The sequence below is a fragment of the Pinus tabuliformis genome, chromosome 2_1 (genome assembly GCF_031772625.1).
Source record: "Pinus tabuliformis cultivar Carrire ecotype Pingquan chromosome 2_1, CPIR1, whole genome shotgun sequence".
In the NCBI taxonomy this organism is placed as follows: Eukaryota; Viridiplantae; Streptophyta; class Pinopsida; order Pinales; family Pinaceae; genus Pinus; species Pinus tabuliformis.
The window spans coordinates 523,597,351-523,612,699 of NC_142299.1; positions in this window are offsets into that span (position 1 = coordinate 523,597,351).

Here is a 15,349-nt window from a genome sequence, read left to right on the forward strand (position 1 = left end):
AGGAGAAAAGGTCTCATCATATTCAATCCCCTCTACATGCGAAAAGCCACGGGCCACAAATATGGCCTTATGTTTCTCCACACTACAATGGGCAACTTTCTTTACCTTGTAAAGCTAATGGGAGCTCACAATTGACTTGTCCTCAGGTCTCGAGACCACATCCCAAATAGTATTTCAAACTATGGAGTCATACTCCTCCACCATCACATCAACCCAAACCAACTGCTACAATACTTCCTGAAAGGAAGATGGCTCTATCACAATACATGCACCCATAAGTTCCATGTATCTAGTGTACCTCTCTGGTGACCTCCTATGTCTGTGCTTAGAATTGGGTGCTCCCACATTCTCTTGTGCATCATCCAACAAAATTTCAGCCTCTCTAGAGCACTTTCTTCCCTCTTTGGAAGACTCTACCTGAGTGGATGTCTCCACTCTTTGAACTTCTACATGTGGTTTCTCCACATCAATCTGAGGTTCCTCAACCTTAGGAGCTAAAATCTCATCATCCGCATGTAGCTCAAGCTCCCTCTCAAGGGATAATCGCATGGCCTTCTCCTCATCAAACCTGATATCCTTGTGAACCACTGTCATCCGACTAGTCAGCACGTACACTCGCTAGTTGTGGAGTGTATCAGTGTACCCCAAAAAGAACTCCAACTCTATTATTGGCTTAAGCTTCTTTCGTGCATCTTTGGTCACATGGCAATAAACCGATGACCCAAAAATCCTAAAGTGACCAACGTTTGGTCTCTTACCAGAATAAGCCTCCTCTGGTGTCTTCATCTCAAGTATCTGATGTGGGCTATGGTTCTAAACATAAACCGTTGTGTTGCATGCCTCAACCCACAAGTGTAGTGGTAGGCCCTGATCATGCAACATCGCCCTTGATGCCCCTACTATGCTCTTGTTCTTCCTCTTGGAAACCCCATTCTTTTGAGGGTTATGGGGTGTCTTCAACTATCATTTAATCCATTCTACTGCACAGAAGGGATTAAACTCATTGGATACATACTCACCATCATTATCAATCCATAGAGATTTAACCTTCTTGCCAGACTCTTTCTCTACCAATGCTTTGAACTCACAAAATTTTGTGAAAGTTTTATCATTTTTCTGCATAAAAAATACCCATCATTTATGAGAATAGTCATCAAAAAATATAACATAATACATGTGTTTGGTCATGGATGTTGTCAAGAATGGTCCACACACATCTAAATGGACCCTCTCCATAATATACTTTGCTCGACTGTATTTGTCTCCCAAGGAAGACTTGGTGTATTTTCCCAAAATACAACGCTTTCATGTATCAACTTGCTCAAGCATACCTTTGGGAATATCAGTTGATATTTGTTGCAATATCTTCAAAGCCCCATGATGCAAGTGGCCTAATCGTGTGTGCCACAAGTCGTCCACGTCTCGTCTCAACATATTTTTCTCTTTTGAACTCAAAGCAGCACAATCCTCTACCTCTATCTTATAGATATTTTGAACTCGAATCCCTATCTTCTTTACTTGACCTATGGCTATATGTCAAAGGAATGCCTTTCCTTTAAAAAATATAACATCATAGCCTCTATCCTCAAGCATGGAAATGGATACCAAGTTCTTCATTAGTCCGGGTACATGCATAACATTATTCAAGGTGAGTGGAGCTACATGCTCCCTCTTAAGATTAATAGTGCCCATAACAGTAACACTATACTTATCATCATCACCCATCTCGATATTCATCTTGATATCTTTCTCCTCCAGTTCACTAAATAAATCTTTATCACTAGTCATGTGGAATGAAGCTCCACTATCTAAGTACTAGAAACTTCCCATCATTGAAGACACCATGCATGAAATGAGGGAAAAGTCCAATTTTAATTTGGAGGTCAAAGCCTCACCCGCCGCTCCTCCTAAGGACTTCTCCTTGGAATTCTTTAATTGACAATTTGTAACAAAGTGTCCCATCTTGTGATAATGAAAGAATTTAACTTTTGTCATGTCCTTCTTACCTTCATGATAAGAATCTGATTTGGAATGGGAAAGTTTACCTTTCCCCTTCCTCGCCTTAATTGTTAAGGCACATTTCTCTTCATCATCAATCTTTGATGAAGAGCCATTGCTGGTGTTCCTCTTGGTCTCATCCTACATCAAATCTGACCATAGTCATTCCCAATCTGGAAGCTTCTCTCGACCATTGACAGAGTCCTTATAACTATGCTAACTCTTTTGGATTCCAAGAAGAGAAAGGCTCACCATATCCTCCTTGGCAACCATCATTCCAACACTTCCAATTTCATCCTGACATTGAGTGAAATTGGTCAAGTACTTTGGAATCATCTCCCTTTTCTCCATCTTGATTTTATGAAGTTTATCCTTCAGTTCCAACTTCCTTTGATCACTGCTATTCTGATACAAGTCCCTCAATGTTTTTCACATAGCATGTGGGGTTTCCTTTCCATGGAGACTCGAGACAATATGATCTCGAACTCCCTCAAGGATTATCCACCTTGCCTTCACCATACACTTCTTCCACTCGACCAAGTTCTGTGCATCAGTAGCTTCTGGCTTAGGAATTTCTTGTTCAAAAAATTCCTTCAAAGCATTTTCCTCCAACACAGCCTCCATCCTGTCCCTCCAAGCTATGAAATTCGAGCTACCTTCCAAGGCATACTCAAGCCTCAACCCATGGAATGCCATCTGCTGATCCTAAAGTATGTATTGAAAATTCAACTTTCACCTATAATCTAGAAACTCAAAACTTAAAAATCTCCTCTACTATATTGTTCTCATCTCCGATACCATGTAGAATTATCTTGTAGATTCACAAGATAATGCAATTTTCTAAAGCAAGAGACAACAATCTACTTCTACTCTTTACAGTGGAAGCCCATAAACATCAAGAAAACAATAATCAATAGAGGAAGAGAATCAAAGGCACATAACACAATAAATATCCGAGGAAAGCCACAGCTCAAAGCCCCACTATCTATTTTGTATTAATCCAGAAAATAAAGATGAAATTACAATGCTTGTTCTCTCTAGAACAATCCCAACACTTAGCAAATTCAATCTCCAACTCATAAGCAAGATCAAGGCCAAATCTTAGCCTCTTCACAAGCTCTCAAATTCTCTATTCCAATGTGTAATTCCTATGGAGGATATCTTGTATTTAAAGGGAAATAAAGCCTCTAAAAACTATGTAATCCCTTAAGGATTAGTTCCTGAATGCATGCATTTTCAGTGAAACTCAGAAAAATTTAAAACAAATAGCACATTGTCCCTACACTCTAGCCTCAACTAGGTCTTTCTCAGAATCGACATGCATGAGTTTCTGATGAGTAAATATTCAGTTAACTAGAGTAGCACTGGTGGAGTTCTAATGTAGGAGCATCCAGACTTAGCTAGCAATGTGATTGTATGTTCACGTGTTGTGGCTAACATGAAATGAATTTCATTGACCTGAGTGGTCAAATTCAAGTTTAGTAGAGAGGGTTGGACCTCTCGAAAATGATCGTTACTTCATTATTGTAATTATTAGAATATTGTATTATTTTTAGACTAAGAGATAAGTTGTTAGTATAGGTGTGTAACAGAGCTTGAGAATAGAGATTTAATTGTTAGATTGATTAAAATAGGGATCAAGTTTTTAATGCAGTTAGGATAGGATTTGATTCATAAAAGGAAAAAGAATGCAATGACAAAGAGATTAGATGATTGAGAAGAGAGCGTGTAAGAGAGAGTTTGAGTGACGGAGATAGGGTTTGAGATTGAACAAAGGTCAAAAAAATGTTGTAATCGAGCCAAGAGGGCCTTGACTCTGTAATTTCCATTTTGTTGAATAAATGATCAAGTGTGGTGTTGTGTGTTAATCCTGGTGCAGAAATTCATTGTATCTATCAATTGCTTTTCTAGACCCTAATCGGTTATTTTCTCTATTTATAACACTTTATTTATAAAGCGCAATAAATTAACGATTAAGCATTAATATTGTGTTTAAGCACCAAGATTTTCTTTAAGCACCTTTATTAAAGTTATGCATTAAGCACGTGGGTTGTATTTGATAAGTGAGAAGTGGTTTCTCATGCACCTAAAAGGTCGTAAATGGTATTGTTTCGAGTCCGCATGATTAACCTTAGTGGCTAACACATAGCAGAGGAAAACCACTAATCTCGCGCGCTCTTGATTTGATATCGACCGTGCAAGAATCCACACAAGATTTCACGATAATCGTTCGATTAGATGGGTCACTTGGATGGTGGAGATTGTCTGGCTAGTTTACTAGTGGATAGCGTTATATCTCTTGGATCTGGGGAAGTAGATCAACAGTGCATATTGAATTACATGGTCTATGGAAAATTCAAGGTGGGACCAATGGTGATTGGTAAGGACAAGCAAGACCCTTAGAAGGAAAACACATGTATAGCACATGTTTGCATGTAGTTGATTGGTCATAAAGTTAACCATTAGTCTAATTAAATAATAACAACTCATTTTCATCAAACTCCTGGGTCATTTTGGTATCAAAGCCCAGAGATTAAGTTTTTCTACAGTAAACATGCATCCGAGGAGAGGAGATGGCATAGGTCGGGGGAGACTTGTATCAAATGCAGTTCTACTGGATGAGATCCAGAGTCTGCATACAAGGATGGAGACAATGGAGACTGCTTAGAGGAGAGCAACTAATGAAGGAGATGTCAGTGCTACAGAAGAATATTCTAAGGAAGAAGAAGAGAATGAAAGTGAAGCTGCCAAAGTTCTCAAGGTGTTGGCCAAATCAATTGGAAGACCAAAGATGGAAATAACTTTGTATGATGGGAATCTCATTTTAGAAGAATTGATGGACTAGATCAATTCATTAGACAAGTATTTTGACTATAAGGGTGAGGTTGATGACAAAAAGAAGGTGAAATTTGCAATTACCAGATTGAAGGGTCATGCATCTATCTAGTGGGATGAATTACAAACATCCAGAGAAAGAAAAGGGAAGTTTGTTATGAAACCAACTCAAGAAAAGATAGAAAAGATAGATCAATACCTTAGAATTCAGCCTCTTCGAGGGGGCAACCTCCTTTACATTACATAAATGAACAATTCTTGGATGATACAAATGAAAAAACCTCCTTTCTATATATAGGAGTCTAAGGAGTCACAATATAATCCAGCCGACCTAACAATAATAATATAAAGCCACAAAAATAACAATAGAGGGATTCTATGGGGCACAAAAATAACAATATGGGGGTAATAGGGGCACAACAATATAAATAAGGGGTATAACTACAATAGTAATGGGGTAATCACTAGTATTATAGGGACCCAACATGCCCCTCTCCTTCAAAAAAGTGTTGTCCTCAACGCTTGAGTAGTTCTGGATACTTCTGCATAAAATTCTCATCCTCCCATGTGGAATCTTCAGCGGATAAGTTCTTCCACTTGATAAGATACTCTGAAATTGATCGATTTCGTAGCTGTCGAGTTCTTGTTTCTGTGACTGCTTCCGGTTCCAATATAATTTTTCCTTCCTCGTCAAGTTCTGGCAATATTGTTTGAATTGGGAGCTTGTCACCTATAACCTTCTTTAAACATGAAACATGGAAAACTGGGTGCAATCGAGAAGCTGCAGGAAGCTCCAATTTGTATGCCATAGTACCAATCTTTTGCAACACCTTGTACGGACCATAATACTTTGGTGATAATTTATTATCCTTCTTAGCTTGCTTTAGGGACATTTGCTTATATGGTTGTAGCCGTAGGAATACCCAATCACCTACATCAAAACTTCTTTCACTGCGATGTTGATCTGCCTGTTGTTTCATTCTATTTTGTGCCAACACGAGGTTATCCTTTAAGAGTTGGAGGACTTGTTGTTGATGTTCGATGTGATGTTCCACTGCCTGAACCTTAGAATTTTCTCTTAAATATGATGTGATGGATGGTGGTTGATACCCATAAAGTGCCATAAATGGGGTCATTTTTGTTGCTGTATGGAAGGAAGTGTTATACCACCATTCAGCCAGAGGCAACCATTTGACCCATTGTGTCTGTTTATCAGATACAAAGCAACGAAGATATCCTTCCAAACATTTGTTTACTATCTCAGTTTGCCCATCAGATTGAGGATGATAAGATGAGCTATGAGCTAACTGAGTACCAAGACAAGAAAATAATTCTGTCCAAAAATTTCCAGTGAAAATGGGATCTCTGTCACTTACAATAATCTTTGGGTTTCCATGTAGCTTTTGAACTGTTTCCATAAATGCAGTAGAAACTGTACTGGCTTTAAATGGATGTGATAATGCACAAAAGTGTGCATACTTGGTAAGTCTGTCAACTACCACCATGATGACACTCTTTCCCTCAGACTTGGGTAAACCTGTGATAAAATCCATTGAAACCTCCTCCCAACGTTGGCTTGGAATGGATAAAGGTTGTAATAGACCCGGTGTCTTAATTGTTTCAACTTTATTTTGTTGGCAAACCAAACATTCCGCCACAAACTTTTGAATATCTGATTTAAGGCCATCCCAAAAAAATTCCTTCTTAACCCTGTGGTAAGTTTTTAAAAATCCTGAGTGCCCTCCTAAGGGAGAAGTGTGCAATTCCATAAGAATCTTTTGTTTTAGCTGGGAATTCTTACAGAGGTATAAGCGATCTTTGTACCATAACGAATCATTTTGCCAGCTAAATGTATCAGAAGTACTGGAATCTTGTTGTAGCTTTCGAATAAGTGCCCACACTTCTTCGTCATTCTTCCATTCCTCCCTTGCTTCGTTTATCCAATCTGGTTGGATAATAGAAATGGCACACAACAATGCTTCCACATCCTCATCCTTTCTTGAGAGTGCATCTGCCACCACATTTTGCTTCCCTTTTTTGTAGATGATTTCAAAGTCATAACCCAACATCTTTGTGACCCACTTTTGTTGCTCTTCAGAGGATAATCTTTGTTCTAAAAAGTATTTAAGGCTATCATGATCCGTTTTTACCTTGAAGTGTCTTCCCATTAGGTAGGGTCGCCATTTCTTAAGTGCATGGAGTATTGCCAACATTTCCTTCTCATAAATAGCTTTGCTTAAAAACTTTCCCTTGATTGGACGACTTTCAAAAGCAATGGGTCTTTCATCTTGCATTAGAACAGCACCAATTCCATTTCCTGAAGCATCACATTCCACAATAAAGGTTTTTGTGAAGTCCGGTGTAGCTAAGACCGGTGCTTGGCACATTGCCTCTTTAAGATGTTCAAAGGCCTTTGTTGCTTCCGGAGTCCATGAAAATGAATCTTTCTTCAATAATGTTGTTAGAGGTGCTGCTATTCTCCCATAATTCTTAACAAACTTGCGATAATACCCTGTCAACCCAAGAAATCCTCGCAGATGCTTTATGGATGTGGGGATTTTCCATTCCTTAATGGCTTTAATTTTGCTAGGGTCTACCTTAACTCCTTCATGAGATACAATATGACCCAAATATTCCACCTCCTGGACTCCAAAGAAACATTTGGATCTTTTTGCATATAATTGTTTCTCCTCCAATAGTTGTAGCACCCTGTCAACATGTTCAACATGATCCTTCCAAGACTTGCTGTAGATTAGTATATCATCAAAAAATACTAACACAAATTTTCTAAGGAATGGTTTGAAAATTGAATTCATCAAACCTTGAAATGTTGAAGGTGCATTGGTAAGGCCAAAAGGCATGACCAAAAATTCATAATGACCCTCATGAGTTCTAAATGCTGTTTTCGGAATGTCTTCAATCTTCATTCTGATTTGATGATATCCCGAACGAAGATCCAACTTGGTGAAGTAAATTGATCCATGCAATTCATCCAGTAATTCATCAATAACAGGAATGGGGAACTTATCTTTAATAGTGAGCTTGTTGAGCTCCCTATAATCCGGACACATGCGCCATGATCCATCCTTCTTGTGCACCAATACTACTGGAGCTGAGAAAGAACTTTGACTCGGTTGAATTATACCAGCCTCTAGCATTTCTGCAACCATACGTTCAATTTCACTTTTTTGGACATAGGGATATCTGTACGGCCTGATGTTTGGAGGAACACTTCCTGGAATCAGATGAATAGCATGATCATGATCACGCATAGGTGGGAGACCTTTGGGAGTCTCAAATACCTTGGAATGATTGTCCAAGACTTTTTGGAGATCTGGAGAAATAGATGATTCCAATGTGGAAACATCTAGCGAACATAATTGTGCAATTACACCTCTTTGCTCCTTTTTTAGAAGCTTTGTCATACCATTAGAGCTGATTATCTTTCCTGGTTTCCCTGCAATACCCCTTAATTCAACTTCCTTTCCTTCCGTAGAAAATTTGATGAAAAGTTCTTGAAAATTAAAAGCTATTGTACCCAAGGATTGTAGCCATTGGACTCCTAGTACAACATCAGCACCTCCCATTGGAATGGAAAGCATTGGGCTAGTCAATACATATTCTCCCATGGATAGCTTGATATTATGGCACTTTCCAGAGCAATTTATTGTTCCTCCATTTGCAATCATCACTTGACACTCTGGTGCTGGATATAGGAAGCAATTCAATTCTTTTGCTACCCTACAATGAATAAAATTGTGGGTGCTTCCTGAATCAATCAACACTATTACCTTTTTCTTCTTGATTTGTCCTTCTATCTTGATGGTTTGAGGAGTGGTAATTCCCGCCAATGCATTACAAGATATGGTCGGATTTATTTGTTCTTCATCTAGGCTTTGTTCCTGAAGTATATCTTCTTCTTTTGACCTTTCTTGCTCCTTTTCTTCTTCCTCTTCACAATCTATGTAGAATAATTTCTTCTCAGCACACTTATGACCTTTAGTGTATTTGCTATCACAACTGTAACAAAGCCCTTTTGCTCTTTTTTCTTCCAATTGTTGTGGTGTCAACCTTATAGGTTGTGGAAGACTAGGGGCAACAACACTTCCGTCTTTATAGTTGTGAGTGGTATGCTTCCTGGTTGCCATAATTTTGCTTTCCATTTTTCTTGCTAACCTGAATGCCTTCTCTAATGAATCAGGTTCCCAAAGGCGAACATCATGTTGGATATTATCCTTTAAAGACCCTATGAACACATCAATCCTATGCTCCTCTGGAATATCTTTTACCCTTATGTTCAATTTTTGGAACTCCTCAATGTGCTCCATTATTGAACCCTTTTGTTTGAGACTTATCAATTGGCTAAAAAAAGTGTTGCTTTTTGTATCCTCATAATGTGCTATCAATTCTTCCGTAAAAATTGCCCAAGTGATAAATTGTTTACGAGAGCAAAGCCATTGATACCATACAAACTGATTTGGTTCCAAATATACAGTTGCCATACGTACCTTTTGTGCGTTTTGCACATTATTGAGATCGAAGAATTGCTCCATCTGTAATATCCATGTGGCGGGATCCTTGCCATCAAACTTCCTCATATCGATTTTTGGAATATGGTGATTCTTCGATCCAACATTAGCGTCTATGGAATCATGATTAACATTTCTTTTGTTCTCATCATGAGTTTCCTTTACTACCTTTTCACCATTAGTGACCCTTTCTTGTAGCAACTTCTTCAATTCTTCCATGTCTGTCTTCATATCTGTCTTCAAATATGCCATGTCTCTCTTCAAATCTGTCATCGAATCATCCATCTTAGCTTCCATGCCCTTTATCTTAGATTCCACACCATTTATCTTAGATTCCACGCCACTTATCTTAGCTTCTGTTAGCTTTTGTGAGCGTGACATTTGTTGCACTTGTTCTTGTAATTTTGATATATCATGTAGCATTTCTTCCTCTTCTTCATGAGTCATGCTAGAGCTTTCAGGTTCCTTACTAGGTGTTTGCATTTTCTTTCCTCGGGGCATCAGTTACCGATAATAATGCTTTACTATGCCCTTTGAATTTCGTTAAACCAAGCTTACACAAAAATTTAAAAAAAAAAAAACTACACACCTTTTTTCACTTTATAGAAGCCTGATATTGAATCTGATGTATCTCTGTAATTTCGGATCATCCAGTTCTGAAATTTCTACCTGTAGTAGCCTTCTGCGTCCTCTTTCCAATGCCACAAGTCTGAGCCAAATTGGATTCTCCAAGGAAGAGTTATGTGAAATCTCCCACAGTGACTTGTTTTTAGACTGGTTCAGTAGAGCGAACTTGTACGACGTGCCACGAGTCACTGTTTCAACCTTTGAATCTGAAACACACACACAAGAAACTACAGTCCGTCCTCTTTCTGTACCTTCTTACGAAATTTCAATCCGATCTCCAGAGAGAAAGTTATGACGATTTTCCCCAGGTCACCTGTTTTGAATGTAATTCAGGAGTCTGCAAAAAGACCAACTTCCTCAGATCATATCTCCGCAAATATCGCGCGAAAAGCTCTGAAATTCGGACCCAAGGTTCAGCGCGATTTCTTCTCAAATGGGTTTTTTTTGCGACTTCTGAAACGTCACAGAAAAAAAGTTATAGCGAAAATGCCACGATGACCTGTTTGGAGCAGCGAAACCCTAGAATCCAAAGCTCTGATACCAAATGTTATGAAACCAGCTCAAGAAAAGATAGAAAAGATAGATCAACGCCTTAGAATTCAGCCTCTTCGAGGGGGAAACCTCCTTTACATTACATAAATGAACAATTCTTGGATGATACAAATGACAAAACCTCCTTTCTATATATAGGAGTCTAAGGAGTCACAATATAATCCAGCCGACCTAACAATAATAATATAAAGCCACAAAAATAACAATAGAGGGATTCTATGGGGCACAGAAATAACAATATGGGGGTAATAGGGGCACAACAATATAAATAAGGGGTATAACTACAATAGTAATGGGGTAATCACTAGTATTATAGGGACCCAACAAAGTCCAAGATAAAAAAATGGGATAAAATGGTAAGTAAATTGAAAGCCAGATTTATGCCAAAATATTATCAGTTAAATATTTTTAGACAATTACAAAACTTGAGACAAAAAGGGATCACTGTCAAAGAATACATAGAAGAGTTTTATAAGCTGAGCATTAGAGCAGGAGATGCAGAGGATGATGTAGAAAAGGTAGCCAAGAACATCAATGCCTTGAGATATGACATACAAGATGAAATCATCCTTTTGAGTCTGAAGATAATTGAAGATACCTATCAAGCAGCTTTGAAGGAAAAAGAGAAGATGTTGAGGAAGCAAAATCAGAGGAATAGAGGAAAAAGTTCAACAAGAGGTAGAGGAACTACCAAATCAAGATTTCAGCACCCTCAAGGTGAAGCAAGAAGTTCAAGTAGTAGACCACCACAGAGAGGAGAATTTAGTAGAGGAATATTTTCACCCAGAGGAAGAGGCTGAGGAAGAGAAATTCGATGTTACACATGTGGAGAATGGGGACATGGATCATGGGACTTTCCTCATACAAAGCAACAAATTAGAGAAATGTGAATGTGGCTGAGGCAAGGGAAGAAAAACCTCAAATTGCAGATAAGGAAGAATCACCTGAAGTAGGAGAATCCTTATTGTTAAAAAGAGTATTGCTTAAGGCAGAGAAAGAGACAGGAGAACCAGCTCAGAAAAAGAGTTTATTCAAAACTACATGCAAGTCCAAAGGAAAATGCTACAAAGTGATAATTTATAGTGGAATCACTGATAACCTTGTTTCTACAGAAATGGTGGACAAGTTAGGACTAGTGAAAATAGTACACCCTACTCCTTACTAAGTATCATGGTTGCAAAAAGGACATTAGCTTATTATGACAGAACAATGCAAGGTAGAGATCCAGATTGGTACTTATAAGGATGTCGTATTGTATGATGTAATGCCAATGGATATATGCCACCTATTGCTAGGAAGACCTTGGCAGTTTGATCAGAAAGCTATTCATGATGGGAGAATAAATACTTACACTCTGGAGAAGGATGGAAATAAACACACACTTCTACCATTGAAGGATGAAGTAGTCAAAGAAACGCCTGGAAACAGTGTTATGCTAATGAGTGGGAAGGAATTGCTGCAAGAAGTCAAGAAGGATGAATAGATGAATTTTGTTGTCATAAGGAGACCTAAGGTAATTTTAACTTCCACAAACTTAGATTATTTATCTGAAGAAATCAAAACTTTGTTGAATGACTTTGTTGATATTATTGTGGATGAGTTTCCAAATGCATTACCACCAATCAAGAGTATTAGTCATCATATTGATATAATACCTGGAGAAAGCTTGCCAAACAAAGCAGCATACAGATTAACTCCTCAAGGGAATGCAGAAGTTGGAAGAAAAGTGCAAGAACTGATGGATAAGGGATTAATCAGAGAGATTCTTAGTCCATGTGTTGTACCAACAGTACTCAGTCCAAATAAAGGTGGTGATTGGCATATGTGTACAAATTCCAGAGCCATAAACAAGATTACTATCAAGTATAACTTTCCTTTACCACGCATGGATGATTTCATGGATTGTTTGATTGGGTCAAAGTATTTTTCTAAAATAGATCTGAAGAATGGATATAATCAAATAAGGATTAGAGAGGGAGATGAATGGAAGACTGCATTTAAAATAAATAGTGGGTTGTATGAATGGTTAGTGATGCCTTTTGGACTCACTAATGAACCTAGCACATTCATGAGATTAATGAATGAATTCTTGAAGGAATATGCAGGCAAGTTTGTCATTGCTTATCTTGATGATATTTTAGTTTTCAGTAGAAGCAAACAAGAACACCTAGAGCATCTTAAGTTAAGAACTCTGCAGAAAGAGAAACTGTTGATAAATCTGAAGAAATTTAGTTTCATGAAAGAAGAATTAATCTATTTGGGATTTGTAGTTTCTAAAGAAGGTTTGAAAATGGATCCAAATAAAGTCCAAAAAATTTGAAACTGGCCTACTCCAAGAAACATATTTGAGGTAAGAAGCTTTCATGGTCTTGCAAGTTTTTATAGAAAATTTATCAGAAGTTTTAGTCAGATTTGTGCACCAATTATTGAAACAATCAAAGAGACTAATCATCCATTCAAGTGGACAGAAGCAGCATACTGAAATTTTAAGTTGTTGAAGAATAAAATTACAGAGAAATATGTTTTATCTTTACCTGATTTTGGGAAAGTTTTCCAAGTTGAAATTGGTTCTAGTGGAGTTTCAATTGGAGAAATTTTGAGTCAGGAACAAAGACCAATAGCATTAGTGAGAAACTAAATGAAGCTAAGAAGAAGTATTCTTCTTATGATAAATAATTTTATGCTATTGTGCAAGCTTTAAAAAAATGGAGACATTATTTGCTACCAAAGGAATTTGTATTATATTCTAACAATCATGCATTGTAGTTCATAAACAACCAACCAAAATTGAACCAGAAACATGCCAAGTGGGTAGAGTTTTTACATAGTTTTGCTTTTGTGATAAAACACACAAGTGGTAAGTTGAACAAAGTTTTTAATGCTTTGAGTAGGGTAAATTTCACTGTACAAGAATTAAGAGTCGGCGTTGTAGGATTTGAAGAAATGGTTGATATGTATAAAGATGGTACATAATTCAAAGATATTTATGCAGTTGTACAAAATCCAATAGTTCATAATAGAAGTCAGTGGTTAGATTATCTTATTCAAGGAGGTTTACTATTTAAAGGTAACAAATTGTGCATTCCCAAATGTTCTATGAGGGAAAACATAATCAAGGAGAAATGTAGTGGAGGATTATCTGGTCACATTGGACAAGACAAAACCTTTGCTCAGGTAAATGCTTTTTACTATTTGCCAAAGATGCAAACTGATGTTAAGATATTTGTTGAGAAGTGCAGGATATGTCAACATGCTAAGGGAAGAAGCCAAAATACAAGATTGTACCAGCCATTTCCAATACCAGACCGACCATGGGATGCAGTTAGTATGGATTTTGTTTTTGGGTTACCAAGAACTCAAAGAGGGAATGATTCCATTTATGTTGTGGTAGATAGATTTTCCAAAATGGCACATTTCATTGCATGTAAAAAGACTAGTGATGCAACACATATTGCTAATCTGTCTTTTTCAAAAGTTGTAAGGTTACATGGATTGCCTATAAGTATTGTGTCTGATATGGATACAAAGTTTTTTTGGCATTTCTAGAGAACCCTTTGGAAGAAACTAGGTGCCAACCTTAGTTTCAATTCATCATATCACCCTCAAACAGATGGACAGACTGAAGTGGTAAACATAAGCTTGGGAAACATATTGAGAAAGAAGTTTAGTGTATCAAAATCCTAAGCAGTGGGATTTAGCACTTGCTCAAGTTGAGTTTGCTTATAATGACACTCCAAACTGAAGTACTAGGATGAGTCCATTTCAAATTGTTTTTGGAATGAATCCAAGAGGTGTGTATGAACTCAGAAATTTGGGTAAACAGGAGACAAGAAGTGTAAAAGCTGAAGAGTTTTCAAAGTAGATGCAGAGACTACAAGAATATGTCAAAGACAGATTGCAGGAAAGTAGTGGCAAATACAAACAGAGAGATAATATGAAGAGGAGAGAAAAGGAATTCCATGTGGGAGATCTAGTGATGGTATACTTGAGAAAAGAAATATTTCCTATTGGGACATACAATAAACTAAATATGAACAAGATAGGGCCATGCAGAATTGTGAGGAAGTTTTCAACTAATGCATATGAAATTGAATTACCAGAAGGGATTGGAATATCACCTATCTTCAACGTTGCATAATTGTATCCATACAAAGATACTGAGACAGAGCTACAGAAGGAACCTGTAGGAGATGAAGTTCCAACTTTAAATTGGGAAGAACAAATGCCAAAGATAGTCAAGAAAGAGGTGGGAGTTGTTTTGGATAAAAGTGTATCCAAAAGAACCAGAGGATAGGTTTATTTTCAGTATCTAGTCAAATGGAAGGGACAACCAATGGAGGATTCTAGTTGGTTAACAGCAGCAGAGTTGCAGAAGTATGGAGCAAACCCTAAAAGTTTGATGAAGAATTCTTTTCTTCCCTGGGAGTCTGATGCAGGAGCATCCGGACTTAGCCAAGAATGTGATGTTATCTTCACATGTTGTGGCTAATATGAGATTAATTTCATTGACCTGAGTGGTCAAATTCAACTTTAATAGAGAAGGTTGGACCTCTCGAAAATGATCGTTACTTCATTATTGTAATAATTCTAATATTGTATTATTTTTAGACTTTCAAATAAGTTGTTAGTATAGGTGTAAAACAAAGCTTGAGAATAGAGATTTAATTGTTAGATTGATTAAAATAGGGATTGAGTTATTAATGTAGTTAGGATAGGATTTGATTCATAAAAGGAAAAATAATGTAATGACAGAGAGATTAGATGATTGAGAATAGAGTGTGTAAGCGAGAGTTTGAGTGACAGAGATA